The sequence below is a fragment of the Podarcis liolepis genome, assembly GCF_965112155.1.
Source record: "Podarcis liolepis genome assembly, chromosome: Z".
In the NCBI taxonomy this organism is placed as follows: Eukaryota; Metazoa; Chordata; class Lepidosauria; order Squamata; family Lacertidae; genus Podarcis; species Podarcis liolepis.
In genome coordinates, this window is record NC_139570.1 from 8,475,924 (window position 1) to 8,489,936 (window position 14,013).

General features: G+C 42.5%; 2 long non-coding RNA genes across 2 annotated transcripts in view; one reads left to right on the forward strand and one right to left on the reverse strand.

Annotated features, from left to right (window-relative positions):
• Positions 1–14,013, forward strand: part of LOC310698878 — a 142,162-nt gene that overhangs the window by 84,989 nt on the left and 43,160 nt on the right. The window contains exon 2 of the long non-coding RNA XR_014521764.1: positions 11,066–11,161. This is a non-coding gene — a long non-coding RNA (uncharacterized lncRNA). The remainder of the gene's footprint in view (positions 1–11,065; positions 11,162–14,013) is intronic.
• LOC310698902 overlaps positions 1–14,013 on the reverse strand; it is a 40,252-nt gene that overhangs the window by 12,568 nt on the left and 13,671 nt on the right. The window lies entirely within an intron of this gene.

Genomic DNA, 14,013 nt, shown 5'->3' on the forward strand with positions numbered 1-14,013 from the left:
CTGCGGAGTACAGCGTCAACTGTCCTGCATGAAAAAGCTTGTAACTGTACTCTGTGGATGGCCATGGCTGATGACCTCTTACAGCCAGCAAGGTAAGGACTGAGTCCATTTTTGTTTAGCCTAAGCCCTTTTCCCATGTTCCTTCCATTCATATGCTGAATGTGTGGAGGGAGGGGGAGTAGAAATGTACCACCAGCAAAAGTATGAAAGGGCCTTTTATGCACGTATAACGGTAGATTGTAGTGCCCTAATTATATAACTAGAAATCCTGAATGTGTGGAGGAGCTTATTTGTGGGCAACTCCTTTCACACTTCCGTTGAACATGAAGTGATAAGGCAGAGCCAACAGAAAAAGCCCTGTTCCCCCTTCCTGTCACTCAGTATCTATTGAGAGACCACATCTCCATGCAAGTCATATGACAAAGCAGCCAACAGAAAAATTCCATGTATGGAATATTTGGGAAGATGTGTTTCTGATGTAGAGAAATGTGAAGGGGGAGAAAAGGAACAGTGTTATGTCAGTAGTGTGCAACTAGGATAAACCTCAGCCTGATTTCCTTTCCCGAATGCAAGTTTTTTCTTCAGAGAATCTTAGAAATCAGAACATTATTACTAATGATAGTTTCCATTTTCAGCCTGTAGGGAAGCAAACCCTCTTGTTCCACTTGCAGCCTACACATTGACGCAGCATGCCTTTCTTTTTCTTTTCTTTTTTTTTAAAGAAAGAATCTAATTTTGAAGTGTCAAGCAGAAATAAAATTAGAAATCCTCAGCTGGTGTAAATCAGCAGCCAGTATAGCTTCATCCAATGACTAGCTTTAATCTCGACTTTTTTTTTTTTTTACAAGGCTAGAAGTGTGACATAGTCATATATTCATGAAAACAGCATTTCTGACCTTAGCTCAGTAGTCCTCGTGGCAGCCAGCTGCTGCTGTGTGTGTTGCAAAAGCTATTGATTCTTGGTGGTGGTGGATGGTGCTCATTTGGCCAGGAAAGGTGGAGTGCATGGCAGCTAACTAGGCAGAGCCAGGGGTAACGTCAGGTGAAGTTAATGGCATTTGCTCTTACAACAAAACCGTTCATAAAACAATTTCCCAGAAGGCAATTGTAGGCTGCATCAACAGAAACATAGTGACCAGATCAAGGGAAGTACCATACCTTGGTCAGACCACACCAGGAATACTGTGCCCAGTTCTGGGCACTACAATTTAAAAAGGATATTGACAAGATGGAATGTGTGCAAAAGAGGGCACCCAAGACAACCAGAGGTCTGGAAACGAAGCCTTATGAGGAATGGTTGAAGGTGTTTGATATGTTTAGTCAGGAAAAGAGGAGAGTGTGAGGAGATATGATAGCCATCTTCAAATGTCTTAAGAGCTGTCACATGGAAGAGGGAGCAAGCTTGTCTTCTCCTGCTACTGAGAGTAGGACCTGAACCAATTGCTTCAAGTTACAAGAAAGGGGATTCTGATTAAACATCAGGAAGAACTTTCTGACAGTAAGAGCTGTTTGACAGTGGAACGGACTCCCTCAGAAGGTAGTGGACTCTCCTTCCTTGAAGGTTTTAAAGCAGAGATTGGATGGCCATCTGTCATGGATGCTTTAGTTGAAATTCCTGCATTGCAGGGAGTTGAACTAGGTGGCCCTCAGGGTTCCTTCCAACTCTTCAATTCTATTATTCTATTCTATGAGACTCTATTCTATGAGTAACTTGCCCAGGAAACTGAGTATAGACTCCAGATGTGTGTACACTTACTGAGGAGTAAAACCCAATGAAGTCAGTAGAGTTTTCTTCCAAGTACACTTACATAGGATTGTGTTGCATATCCCATCATTACCTCACTCAGATGGCCAATAACAAAAAAGGATAGAAGAGATCGTTTCATCAGGTGCAGCTTGTACAACAAGCTACACCGCAGCAGCGCTGGCTTGCGCCCGCGACTGCAACTACCTGGGGCCGCATGCCATCAACAGAATGTGTGTGCATGCTCAGGGGCATGCTGACATCATTTGTGCAGGTAGTGCACTCACGCTTCTGCACTTTGTGGGTGTCCTGGCCCCCATTTAAAATGTGGGGCTAGGGCATTCATGGCCCCAGGGAGTTGGCGCTCCTACTACACATTCCATAGGTTCCCTATTCTACACAACCATTATAGTTAATACCTGACCTATTTTTGCATCTAGCCACCCCATTTTCCTCCCACACCCTTAAATTCAATTCTTGTATTCATCTGCCCCACCTTGACTACAGTCTTAATGCATGCTTACATGGGAATAAGCCACACTGAATTCAGTAGGACTTACTTCAGAGTAGATGTACATAACATGCTTAAGTCCCAACAACATCAGTGGAACTAAAGCTGCAGTCTTACACACACTTGGAAGCATCCCAGTGAACACAGAAGGACTTTGATCTGACTACGCATATGTGGGATGTCGCCACATATTTCAAGGTCTTGATTTCAGTGTAATTTAAACACACCTAACTTTCAGTCTGTTTCCCTCAGTGATTATATTGCATGGTATCCAAACCCAAGAACTGTTTGCTTGTAGAGACCACAACCCATTCAGAGGTGAAAGAACAATCCCCCCCACCAAAGGTATAGAAGGATCATCCTTTGGAGCCAAACACAAATGGCATTTTTGCCTGAAATCCAAAACAAAAACACTAGAATATATTAAGGAAGTAGCTTTGCTTTAAGACTCAAATTCCACCAAGAGGTAGATCCATCTACAAAGAAATTCAGCAAAAACATTGCTATAAAAATCTGCTGGCCTACCCTTACCCTTGCGTACATGTGCCCACCTAAGCAAAATAGTTTTCACTTAAGTATGTGAAAAGGTAAGGCTTAGATGAACCTTTTTTGAGGGAAGGATTTCTCTAGCTGAGGTACAAGTACTGAGAAAAATACAATAAGATGGGTCTCACAGGGACCTTTTTGCAAACGACAGGAGGATTCAAATGAGAAGAAAGCACTCCTGGAGGTACTTTATTAGACTATGGCCATTGCTAGCTTTAGAGAGAACAACTTCACATTCTGCATGCCACAGCAGCAATACAGGAAACAGTTTAGAATACCATCATAGCTTATACCTCTTCTTTCCAAAAGTACATTTTACTTTCAGCCATGTATTTTCACTTTTCTCAAGAAACTTATGTAGCTGCTATGGATATGTTTAAATTAATTCCTTTGACAACAGGGTGATTCTGTAGTGACCAATGTAACTTTTGTAATCTTCTTTACATAATGTTTCATGTTTTAGCTAATATTATTTAACTCCAGTTAGCATTAAACTATTTGTTAGGTAGGGATGTGGGTAGCGCTGTGGGTTAAACCACAGAGCCTAGGATTTGCTGATCTGAAGGTCGGTGGTTTGAATTCCCGCGACGGGGTGAGCTCCCATTGCTCAGTCCCTGCTCCTGCCCACTTAGCAGTTTGAAAGCACGTTGAACTGCAAGTAGATAAATAGGTACCGCTCCGGTGGGAAGGTAAACGGTGTTTCCGTGTGCTGTTCTGGTTCACCAGAAGCAACTTAGTCCTGCTGGCCCCATGACCCGGAAGCTGTACGCCGGCTCCCACGGCCAGTAAAGCCAGATGAGTGCCACAACCCCAGAGTCGGTCACGACTGGACCTAATGGTCAGGGGTCCCTTTACCTTTACCTATTTGTTAGGTACCTTGATCTTCCCTACAAAAATAATCAAGAAGTATGTCACTAGTAGTTTAAATGCTTTCCTTTTAACTGTGTTTTAAAAGCTGCGACACAGGTAATAGTTTTTCAGCCTCAAAAATTTATCTGTAGCCTTGTAGATAAGTGCTTTCTCTAAAACTGTGAATCACACCACCCCAACCCACCCCACATTTATGGCAATATACAAAAATAGGTAATGTTTCATAGGCAAGTGTCAAATGTATGGTAATAATTATTAGAAAATGGAGGGAAAAGGTTATATGGCAAATGACCCATGACCAATGTAATGTGACCTATGTAAAGGTAAAGGTACCCCTGCCCGTACGGGCCAGTCGTGTCCGACTCTAGGGTTGTGTGCTCATCTCGCTCTAGAGGCCGTGAGCCGGCGCCGTCCGAAGACACTTCCGGGTCATGTGGCCAGCGTGATAAAGCTGCAGCTGGCGAGCCAGCACCAGCGCAGCACACGGAAACGCCGTTTACCTTCCTGCTATAAAGCGGTACCTATTTATCTACTTGCACTTAGGGGTGCTTTCGAACTGCTAGGTGGGCAGGAGCTGGGACCGAACGACGGGTGCTCACCCCGCCGCCAACCATACGATCGGCAAGTCCTAGGCACTGAGGTTTTACCCACAGCACCTCCCGCGTCCCATGACCAATGTAACGTGATAATTCACTTATAGAGGCCACTTTGGGCAAAGCATGGCCACCCACCCTACACTTGATGTCATGAAGCTAAGGGCAGGTCTTGACCAAAAGGTTGGGAATTGGCCAAAGTTGTTTTGTGAAGCTTCCAAAGCACCTGAAGACCAGCTGGTTTTCAGGAGCACAAAGCAGGGACCCAGGGTTAAGCAGGATTGCTTTACGTCAGCCAATATGAAGTGAGAGCAACCGTGCTGAGTTCAGGCATGCTTGAGAGAGCTGCCTGCAGCACTAAGCACCACCAGGAGAGGGGGCAATCCTTTCTTTCTTTCTTTGCCTGCCTGTTGAGGACATTTTTAGTTGGTAAATTCATTGTGACCGCACAGGGCCTGCTTTTCTTCTGCAAGGTTTAGTGGGAAATGCTGTTAAGTGGCCAGATGGGGTTGCTGCTCCCCACTCCCCATACATGCACATACCCCTCTGGCCATAGCTGTATGATCTGCAACTTCTTTGTCTTTAATTCTTATTTTAAAACTTTTTCCCCTTGGAAGGATTTAAAGAATTGCATATGCAGCCCCCTCCTCTGTTGGAGCGATATCAAAAAGTCTCTGTAAGCACAATATGGCTTGAAAATACTCTCCAAAGTAAAAGATCCCAGCACTGCCAAAGGGTTTCCACCCACTCCTTCAGGCATGAAAATACTCCTGTGTTTCATGTTCGAAAGCCATGCTTCATTTTTGTGGAAATAGAGAAGGCACTACGGGTACAGTTACATTTAGATTGGTATTGTGTTCAGTGCTGTATGAAATGCAGAAATGCCATGGGGATGACATCACCGTTGTTCCTGTGATGAGTACCTCCCCCTGTTTAAGTTTAGGATGGTTCCCCACACAGATGGCTCATCAAATTGCGGAGTTTCCATGTTCCTGATGTGGAGAATCTCTCGGAAGAAGTTGTATGCTAATTAAGGCCAGGAGCTCATCTAGGTCAGTATTACTGACACTGCCTGACAGCTGAGCCAGAGTCAGGAGTAGGCCAGTAAAACACCTACTGTTCGTGAACTCTTTAGGATCTGGGGGGGTGTCCTCCCCAGTTCCTTTCCCAGCAGCCCAAGGCTCCATCACCTTGTATCTCATTGGTCCACCTTGTTCCTTTCTGTGCATGTTCTGAGAGACCAGGGGGGAGAGAAGTTGTTCACAGCAGGGGGGGAGGACACCCCCCCCAGATCCTTCAGCAGCCTGCATTATTGCATCCTCTTGGCCCCCATCATCTCCAGCCTCCTCTTCTGCCTCTGATCCTTGACTGCTCTCTTCCCCAGCCTCTTCCTGCTCACTAAACCCTGCTGCTCCTTCAGCTTCCGACACCTCCTCTTCCCAGTCTGCTCCCTCTTCTTTGTCTGACTTCTCATTGTTGTCCCACCACCAATCCCTGGGCTCTGTGCCATATTCCTCTAGGGGTTTCCCAGATGGTTTTCCCACCACTCCTCTGCATCCAGCCAGTCCATGACAGCAGCTTGGGGAAGAAATTCAATTTGGAGTGTATTTTAATGGAAACCTGTCTATTTTGCACTTCTTGAACCAATATGAAAACCAAAGTAACAGCTATCTTTCAAAATTTCCACTTCTCCGAATTTTGTGATGTGATTCTCCACCCAAACAATATGCACCAAAATTGTTACATTAGGGGAAAGTGTTCAAAATAAATCGGTGGAAATAACATAAAAATGCATTATATTAAGAAAGATTCCTTGCAAAATATGTATATACAGTGGTACCTCAGGTTAAGAACTTAATTCGTTCTGGAGGTCTGTTCTTAACCTGAAACTGTTCTTAAACTGAGGTACCACTTTAGCTAATGGGGCCTCCCGCTGCCACCGCACAATTTCTGTTCTCACCCTGAAGCAAAATTCTTAACCAGAGGTACTATTTCTGGGTTAGCGGAGTCTGTAACCTGAAGCACCTGTAACCTGAGGTACCACTGTATTAGTTAAAACTGTATTCAAAAGTACGCGTCAATAGAAATTTGCACTGATCAGGATTTTTTAAAATGCAAATTGTTATGGGTTGGAAAATGAGAAAATGAAATTGACAGATTTGTCCATCCCTATCTGGAGGTGCTAGGATTGGACCAGAAATCTCTCACATATGCTCTTCCAATTAGCTGTTGCCCTTCCCCTGATTAAAAAATTGAAATGCCATTTCTTCTCTGGATGCTATTTCAACATATTTTTGAAAGAAAATAAAGGAAGAGCCAACATGTGTTTGTCCTTTACTGAGAAACAGATGCAGAAAATGACAAAGGATGCTGATAAAAATAATTAAGATCTGCTGGTTCTATCAACCTGTAGTAGAACATTCCATCTCTCTCTCCCTCTCTCTCTTGATATCGTTTAGTCTCCCATGGTTTCTCAGCCTTGTGGTGCTCTTGGATTTGTTTCAATAGTGGCAATTTCACACTGAGGAAATGTTCACCAACTGGTGACAAAACATCAACTCCCCCCCCCCCCCGATTTGGAACCAGCAGCTGCCATTCATGCTTTCCATGACCTTGAGGCTGTGACTGCTGAGACACGCTCTGTACATTGCTATCCTTAATGGCTGTTTGGAGACAGCAGCCAGTGCAGAATGTGTCCACCTGTCTCCTTATGGGACTGGATTGCTAGGAGCGCATTATACCAGTGCTGGCTGCCAATAGCTTTCCAGTTGTAACTGCTAATGCTATGGCTCTTCATACCTGAAAGACAGCTCAGCTCCCTTGGGTCCAATTCAGATATTTTAAGATCGACTAGAATCACCCTCTTGACAATACTATCTGTGCTTCATACTCAGAGGTGAAGAAGGGAGATGTTCTACCGTCGTGTTTCTCTTGAAGGCTTACTAAATCCTGAGCAGCTTTTATAAGCACCAGAAGATTTTATCTTACTTGTTTATCTTGGGGTGGGCATTTGATGACCAGGGATGTTCAGGTATTGGATCCTTTATCTTAATTATATTTTAGAATTGTGAATCTGCTTTCAAGCTGTGAAATGCAATAAATATTTGGGACCATTTGCATTATGCATGAAAGTTGGGGGGGGGAAGCCCAAATTGCACCAAATTATGCAAGTTAAAGAAATTATTTAGGTCACTCCGACTGCAGAAATTGTCATGGAAAGCAGAACAATTTATTGCAAGGACTGAAATTTCAAGCCTTGTGCATGGAGAGACTTGCGAGGCTACAGTTAGGAGCTGCCAGAATCTATATGTAGCTTCTGTATGGTAACGCATTACACTGCACCCTGCACCAACTGGTCCTGGGCCTGAATACAATAAATATATATATATATACATAAACATATATCACACACTCTATAAAGCATCCTTAAGATACGCAAGTTCAGCAGATGGCAAACAACTTCAAACTGAGTGACTCATTATAGTTCTTAGCCCCCTCCAAAGGCTTGGGCAAAAAGGTACATCTTCACCTACCAATTTTCCATTCTGTGCACATGACCAAACCAGTATAAACATCGCTGAGACAGAAGTGTGAACATGCTGGAAATGTGGTCTTGGAAGGGCACATGTTTGTTTGAGACTCTGTCCTGCCATGTGATGCCCAAAATCTTCCTGATATGCTATTATTTCAATTTTTGCAGACTCCTGTTGGGCTAAAGGTGAGAGTGAGTTTAGGGTTGATGTGAGAGTTCAACCTCATGTTCAAACTTCATACCTCAGTAAGCTATTTGGTGGGGAGAATAAGAATGGACAGGAATCTTATTCTCAACAGCTGGTTAGGGGATTGTTAAAATAATGGACTGGCAGTTTAAATTTATTCATAGTCAGAAGCTGCTAATGTGCTGTGTGTGTCTTTAAATGAGCAAAACCTTTTTTAAAATATAAAAATCTCAAGTGTATTTGCCTTCTGATGTAGTGAAACTTTTTTAAAAATCTCCTTTGTATCTACAAGAGAGGGAGAGGCTGCCAGGTTTTCTTCCAGCCAAATCACAGCAGATTTAATGTGTGTTTCTTTTGCATATTTGTCACTTTACCATCTTGGAGAGGGGTTATGTGGAGTATATTTTTACTGCCTAGGCAAACATTCATGCTGTTCAAATGAATGTGTTTTCCTTCAAATTCCGTATCTCCAAACTGGTGCGCAAATACTAACTTCCCTGCTTTTCTTTGCAAATGGCAAGGTTGCTGGTTATTGTTGATGTTGGTTATTCACGATGAGCAGGAAAAGTAGAATCTGAGCTCCCATTAATTTATCAACACAAATGGTGTTGATGGGGGTATGCATTCCCCTAAAGCTTCCCAATGTGAATATGAAGCTGTTTCCCTACTTCTTGTCTCACCCCACTACTTGTGCGCAATGCAGCTGTTAAAAACATAAGAGGACACTGCTGGGTTAGCCAGTGGCTCATCTAGTCCAGGATCCTGTTCTTACTGTGGCCATTCAGGTGTCTTTTGGAAACCCTCAAGCTCAAGAACCCTCTCCCCACCTGAGGTTTGCAGCAACTGATATTCAGAAGTGTTGCTGACTCGGCTCATGGAGGCAGATCATAACGGTTGTGGCTAGTAGCCACTGATAGCCTTATCATCCCTGAATTTGTCCAGTCCTTTCTTAAAGCCATCTGTGTTGGTGGCCATCACTGCCTCTTTGTGGGAAGGAGTTTCATATCTTAAGTATGTGCTGCATGACAATTACTTTCTTTTATTGTCCAACATTCAGCTTCATTGGATGTCCACGAGTTTTAGTGTTTACAAGAGATAGGGGGGGAAATACTTTCTCTATCCACTTTCTTCATGCCGTGCATATTTTTATAAACTTTTATCATGCCACTTCTTTACTTGCCTTTTCTCTAAACTAGAAAGTCCCAAATGCTGCAGTTTTCCCAACAGGGGAATCTCTCCATCCCAGTGATCATTCTGGTTGTCCTTTTCTGAACCAGAGGCTAATGGCTGAGTGGGCTCTGGGCTGAATACTGTGGGGCTGCAATTGAATTGTGTTTTCCTTCTTATTCTTAGAAATATCATCTATAAGGAAAAACTGAAGTGATTGGAGATTTTATTTAAAGCTTCTATTTTAACAAAATATTCTTAATTGCTTATATGGCCTTTTATCAAAAGGACCAGTCAGGCCCAAATCCACTTAGATCAAAGTTTGTACATCAGATACTCCCAAACTACCGTATTTTTCGCTCTATAAGACGCACCAGACCTTAAGACGCACCTAGTTTTTGGGGAAGGAAAATAAGAAAAAAAATATTCTGAATCCCAGAAGCCAGAACAGCAAGAGGGATCACTGCGCAGCAAAAGTAGCGATCCCTTTTGCTGTTCCTGACTTCTGGGATAGCTGCGCAGCCTGCATTCGCTCCATAAGACGCACACACATTTCCCCTTACTTTTTAGGAGAGAAAAAGTGAGTCTTATAGAGCAAAAAATACGGTATTCACTGGGTGTGAAGCTTTTAATTGCCAGGGGAAGATGTTTTCTAGTAGTAAATTCCTGTGTGTGCCTATTGAATTCAGTGTGTCTTACTCCCAGGTAAGTGGGGTTATGATCTCAGCCTTAGTGTGTACAAAGACAATTGTGCCAAAGAATGGCAGTCTGCAAATATATTTACTGTATTCTACATTGGTTTGCTGCTCTGTAGCATAAAGCTGTTACAAATTAAACCCAAAATATTGTCTAATCTCTTATATGCCCAACTGATCACTGCACTCTGCAGGAGAGGCCAACTTGCAGATACCATATCATTACGAGGTCTCTTCCATCTGATCAAGCCTATAGTGTGACAGCACCTGCCCCTTGGAACTCCCTTCCATTTCATATCAGGCAGGCACCATCTGTATTGTCTTTTAGTGCCTGCTGAAAACTTTCTTCTTTCAACAAGCCTTCTAAGTGGAGTGTTTTTATTCCCGTTGGCTTTGTATATTTTTATATATGCAATTTCAAAAATTATCCTTCCATGTGCATTTGGTTTAGAAATGCTTTACTGTGTTGTTAAATCTATTAAAAATGCTTCCTAGGAAGCAATCCATAAATAAAAAAAATAAACCACAAAATACATAGATGCAACGGACACAAAATCATAAATCACTGCACCCCTGAAATTAAAACACAGACTTATAAGATAGGAGGCCCAGACTTTGTAAATTATATAAAAGGCCTGGGCAAACAGAAAAATTTGATCCTGGTGCCAAAATGACCAACAAGGTGCTGCTGGGAAGGCTGTGCAATTACTGGGGAGACGCTACCAAAAGACCCCCTCCCTAATGGCTAGAGCAGCATAAGGCCATTTGTGAGAAGGAAGTCCTCTGGGTAACCTGGTCCCAAGCCAGTTAGGGCTTTAAATATTAACCCAGCACTGTAAATTAAGCCAGGAAACAGACTGGGAGTGAATGTAGCTGACAAAGCATAGGCATAATATAGTCTCAGTCCCAGTTGATAATCTTGCAGAAATATTCTGGACCAGATGCAACTTCTGGATTGTTTTTAGAGGTAGACCTATATCCAATGTTAGCAGACCATCAGTAATTCCAAGTAAGGTTGCAGCTGGCATATCGGATGAAGAGTTTATACACTTGTCCTTTTGCTTCACCAGCTCATCCCCAAGGAAAACTTCTCTTTAGCGCTCAATCAGCACAAATGGCAATTCAGGTTTTCCACAGGTTGCCTTTTCTTCCTATGTGTTGCCAGTGCTATGAAGTTGTTACACTAAGTGCCACACTTTAAACCAGTGCTTTTCTTTTAGATAAAAAGCTGCCGTTACTCTGTACCCTTGAGTACCCCCATTGGTGCAAGATGGACTGGAAAGTACATCACCATCTGCTCTGTACAGTGCAAATAGGTAGGTCCTACCCAATACCTTGCATCTATCTGTCTACCATCTATCTATATCATCTATCATCTATCATCTATCTATCGTCTGTCTGTCTGTCTGTCTGTCTGTCTGTATGTCTGTCTGACTATGAAAGAACCACCCAATCAAGTAAGGAAAACATGCACAAAAATCTGTTTTCTGTGTATGGCTTTCACGTGAACTGGGCTGCCTGCCTACCATCATTTTTCGGATGTAAAAATGTCCATAATGCAGAGAAACCTGTGGGCGCTGTGACCCAGGCCAGTTCTTACATGTTTTAGCTTAAAATAAGAAAGCAGCAGCAACAATACCAATAAAAACAATTTATGCATGCACAATGTAATATAAACTCTTAATAAAATCTCAGAAAAATGTAAGAAAGAGTGTGGCTGTGTTTTTTTTAAGTGGGGAAAGAATAAAAACAGATTCCTGAGTGAATCCCCTGAAGGCACCAGGAAAGTAAAAAGTGTGATGGGTCTCTTTAAAGATGAAGAATGAAGGAACAATGGCAAATATTTGGAGGGGGCGAGTTTGTTTAGCATGGCTTGAGGCTCCAGGAGCTTTGATGAACCCTAAAGCACCCAGCAAGAAGGCTATATGTGTTGGATGAGAAAGTGGAAAGAACCAAACGGCAGCTTTTCTGTGGCCAGCATTTAAGACATTGAGAGGCTCCTGGAAAGAAAAGAAAGGGAATGTTGGAAGCCCTTGTCACAAGCAGGAAAAGAGATCTCATGAGTCTACCATGACTCAGGTAAGGAAACAAGATCAAACAAGTTCTGCAAGCGTGTGTGTAATCAAGTGCTACGCAAAGCACAAAATGCTGACAGGACTCTTGAAAAGGAAGGGGGATAACTTGGAGGGACAAGAAAGCGACACATTCTGCACAGTCAGCATTTTTTGAGGCTGGCAACGACACTGCTTGTTTCTGGCAATTGAATAGGTGCTGTCCCCACCAAGGACATGTTTTTACATAATAGAGATTAGATGGTTTATTTACTGTTGCAGGGAGAGCCAGAAATCTTTCTTCTTTTGTGGTAGGGCCTCTGTTACCAGGGTGCCATGTTTTAGCCATCATTCAGATCACATTGCAATGTGACTGTTAGCATTCACACTCCCTATTCACTGCTACCATCTCTATTGCAACTAGGATTTTGAAGTTGGCTGTGCAATTGTTGCAGGTACCTTTCGTATATTAACCAGTACCCCAGTTACTCCTTCCATCTGCCCATACCATTTTGTGAGCATTGTTTTTCCAGAATGAACCCCTTCCTGGTTTTTATAACTCAAGTGCAAAAACACTCCTATGTGTCTGTCCTTGGCAGCAGTTTTCACCTCAGCTACAGTAGCTTGGAGGCTTTTGCTCCCTCAGTAGTGGAATGCACGCACTTAGGCTGCTGCGTACACACTATATCTTTAAAGTACATTCAAGGCATACTCTTTCCCTTAAAAGTTTCTGACCACTGTAGTTTACCCTTCAAAGAGTTACATTTCCCAGCAACCCCTTAACAAGCTACAGTTCCCAGAATTCTTTGAGGGGGGAGATGTGCCTTGAATGTGCTGTAAAGGGTATAGTGTGTGCGCAACATCAGCAACCACATGGGTCGAAATGAGTACAGCTGTCCTCTCACAGAAGAGCTATATCTGAGAAAACTGTTTGCCTTCTATAATGTGTGAGGTGTGCATTGAAGAATGGAGCAGTCCCACAGCAATTACGGGCAGCTTAGCCCAGCAGGTATGAGTACTGAGATCCTAAACACTGGGACTTTATTATTTATTTATGCCATTAAAATTTATATCCCGCTTGATTGGGGGAGGACCTCAGAATTGTTTACAGAAGGGGGGGCAATAAAATTATCCGTAACAGCAATTAAAACAAATATTTTTTAATTAAAAAATTAAAAAACCCAATAAACTAAAAAACATCAGCATTCTAGATATTTGGGTAGGTTCATCAAAACAAAAATGTTTTTCAGCAGGTTTTTCAGCCTGATATCAATAGAGCCCAGGCACTGTTCCAGGTCAGAGGTGCTGTGTAAGATTTAAATATAACCTCAGGTAAAAAAAACACACACACAACCCCAGTCAGAACAGTCAGCTGGCAAACTGTCTTCCAAGAATCATCCTAGGTACAACTTTTGCATAACCCCCTGCTCTTGATACCTTTGTGGTAGATTTGCAGTCTTGTAGTGCCATGATTCTGGCACTTTGTTCAGCATCCAAGGCCTGTAGCCTGACAGATAAGTAATGTTCTACTGACATCTTTCCTTGTAAAATGGAAAGAAAGTGGATAATTTAATATAGATGTGACAAGCAGGAGATAGATTCCTAGCCTGCATGGATTGCCAGATTCAGCTCTGATTTGAAAGCATCCTTTAAAGCTAACGGAGGATTTTCACGTTCCTACAACTATTTCTCCCATCCTTTATAGAACCCAGTTCTATAAAGTTTCAGAGGATAAACTCAGAACTATATTTATTAAGACTTCTAAATTTGTTAAAAATTCTAATGAGAGCCATTTCACACATTATGCAAAACGACCTGCACCTGAGTACACACTTAAGAGTGGATACATTCAATCAGTACCTTTGGGTACTTTATGTACTCACAAACCTTGTTTTTATCCTTAGAAGTTCTTAGGTGTGCACTTAAAATATGCAATGTGTGCAGTACTCCTAAGAGGTGGCTTGCACATACATTTAATCACTTGGTAATTCTCTAAACCAATGCTTAATTATCTTTATTGCTCATGACTTAGTGTCAGATGTTAATGAATATTGTAGCTGTGGTGATTAATGTCTTAGGCTCCTTCAGAGGAGCAAACAATCATTTGATGCTACAGA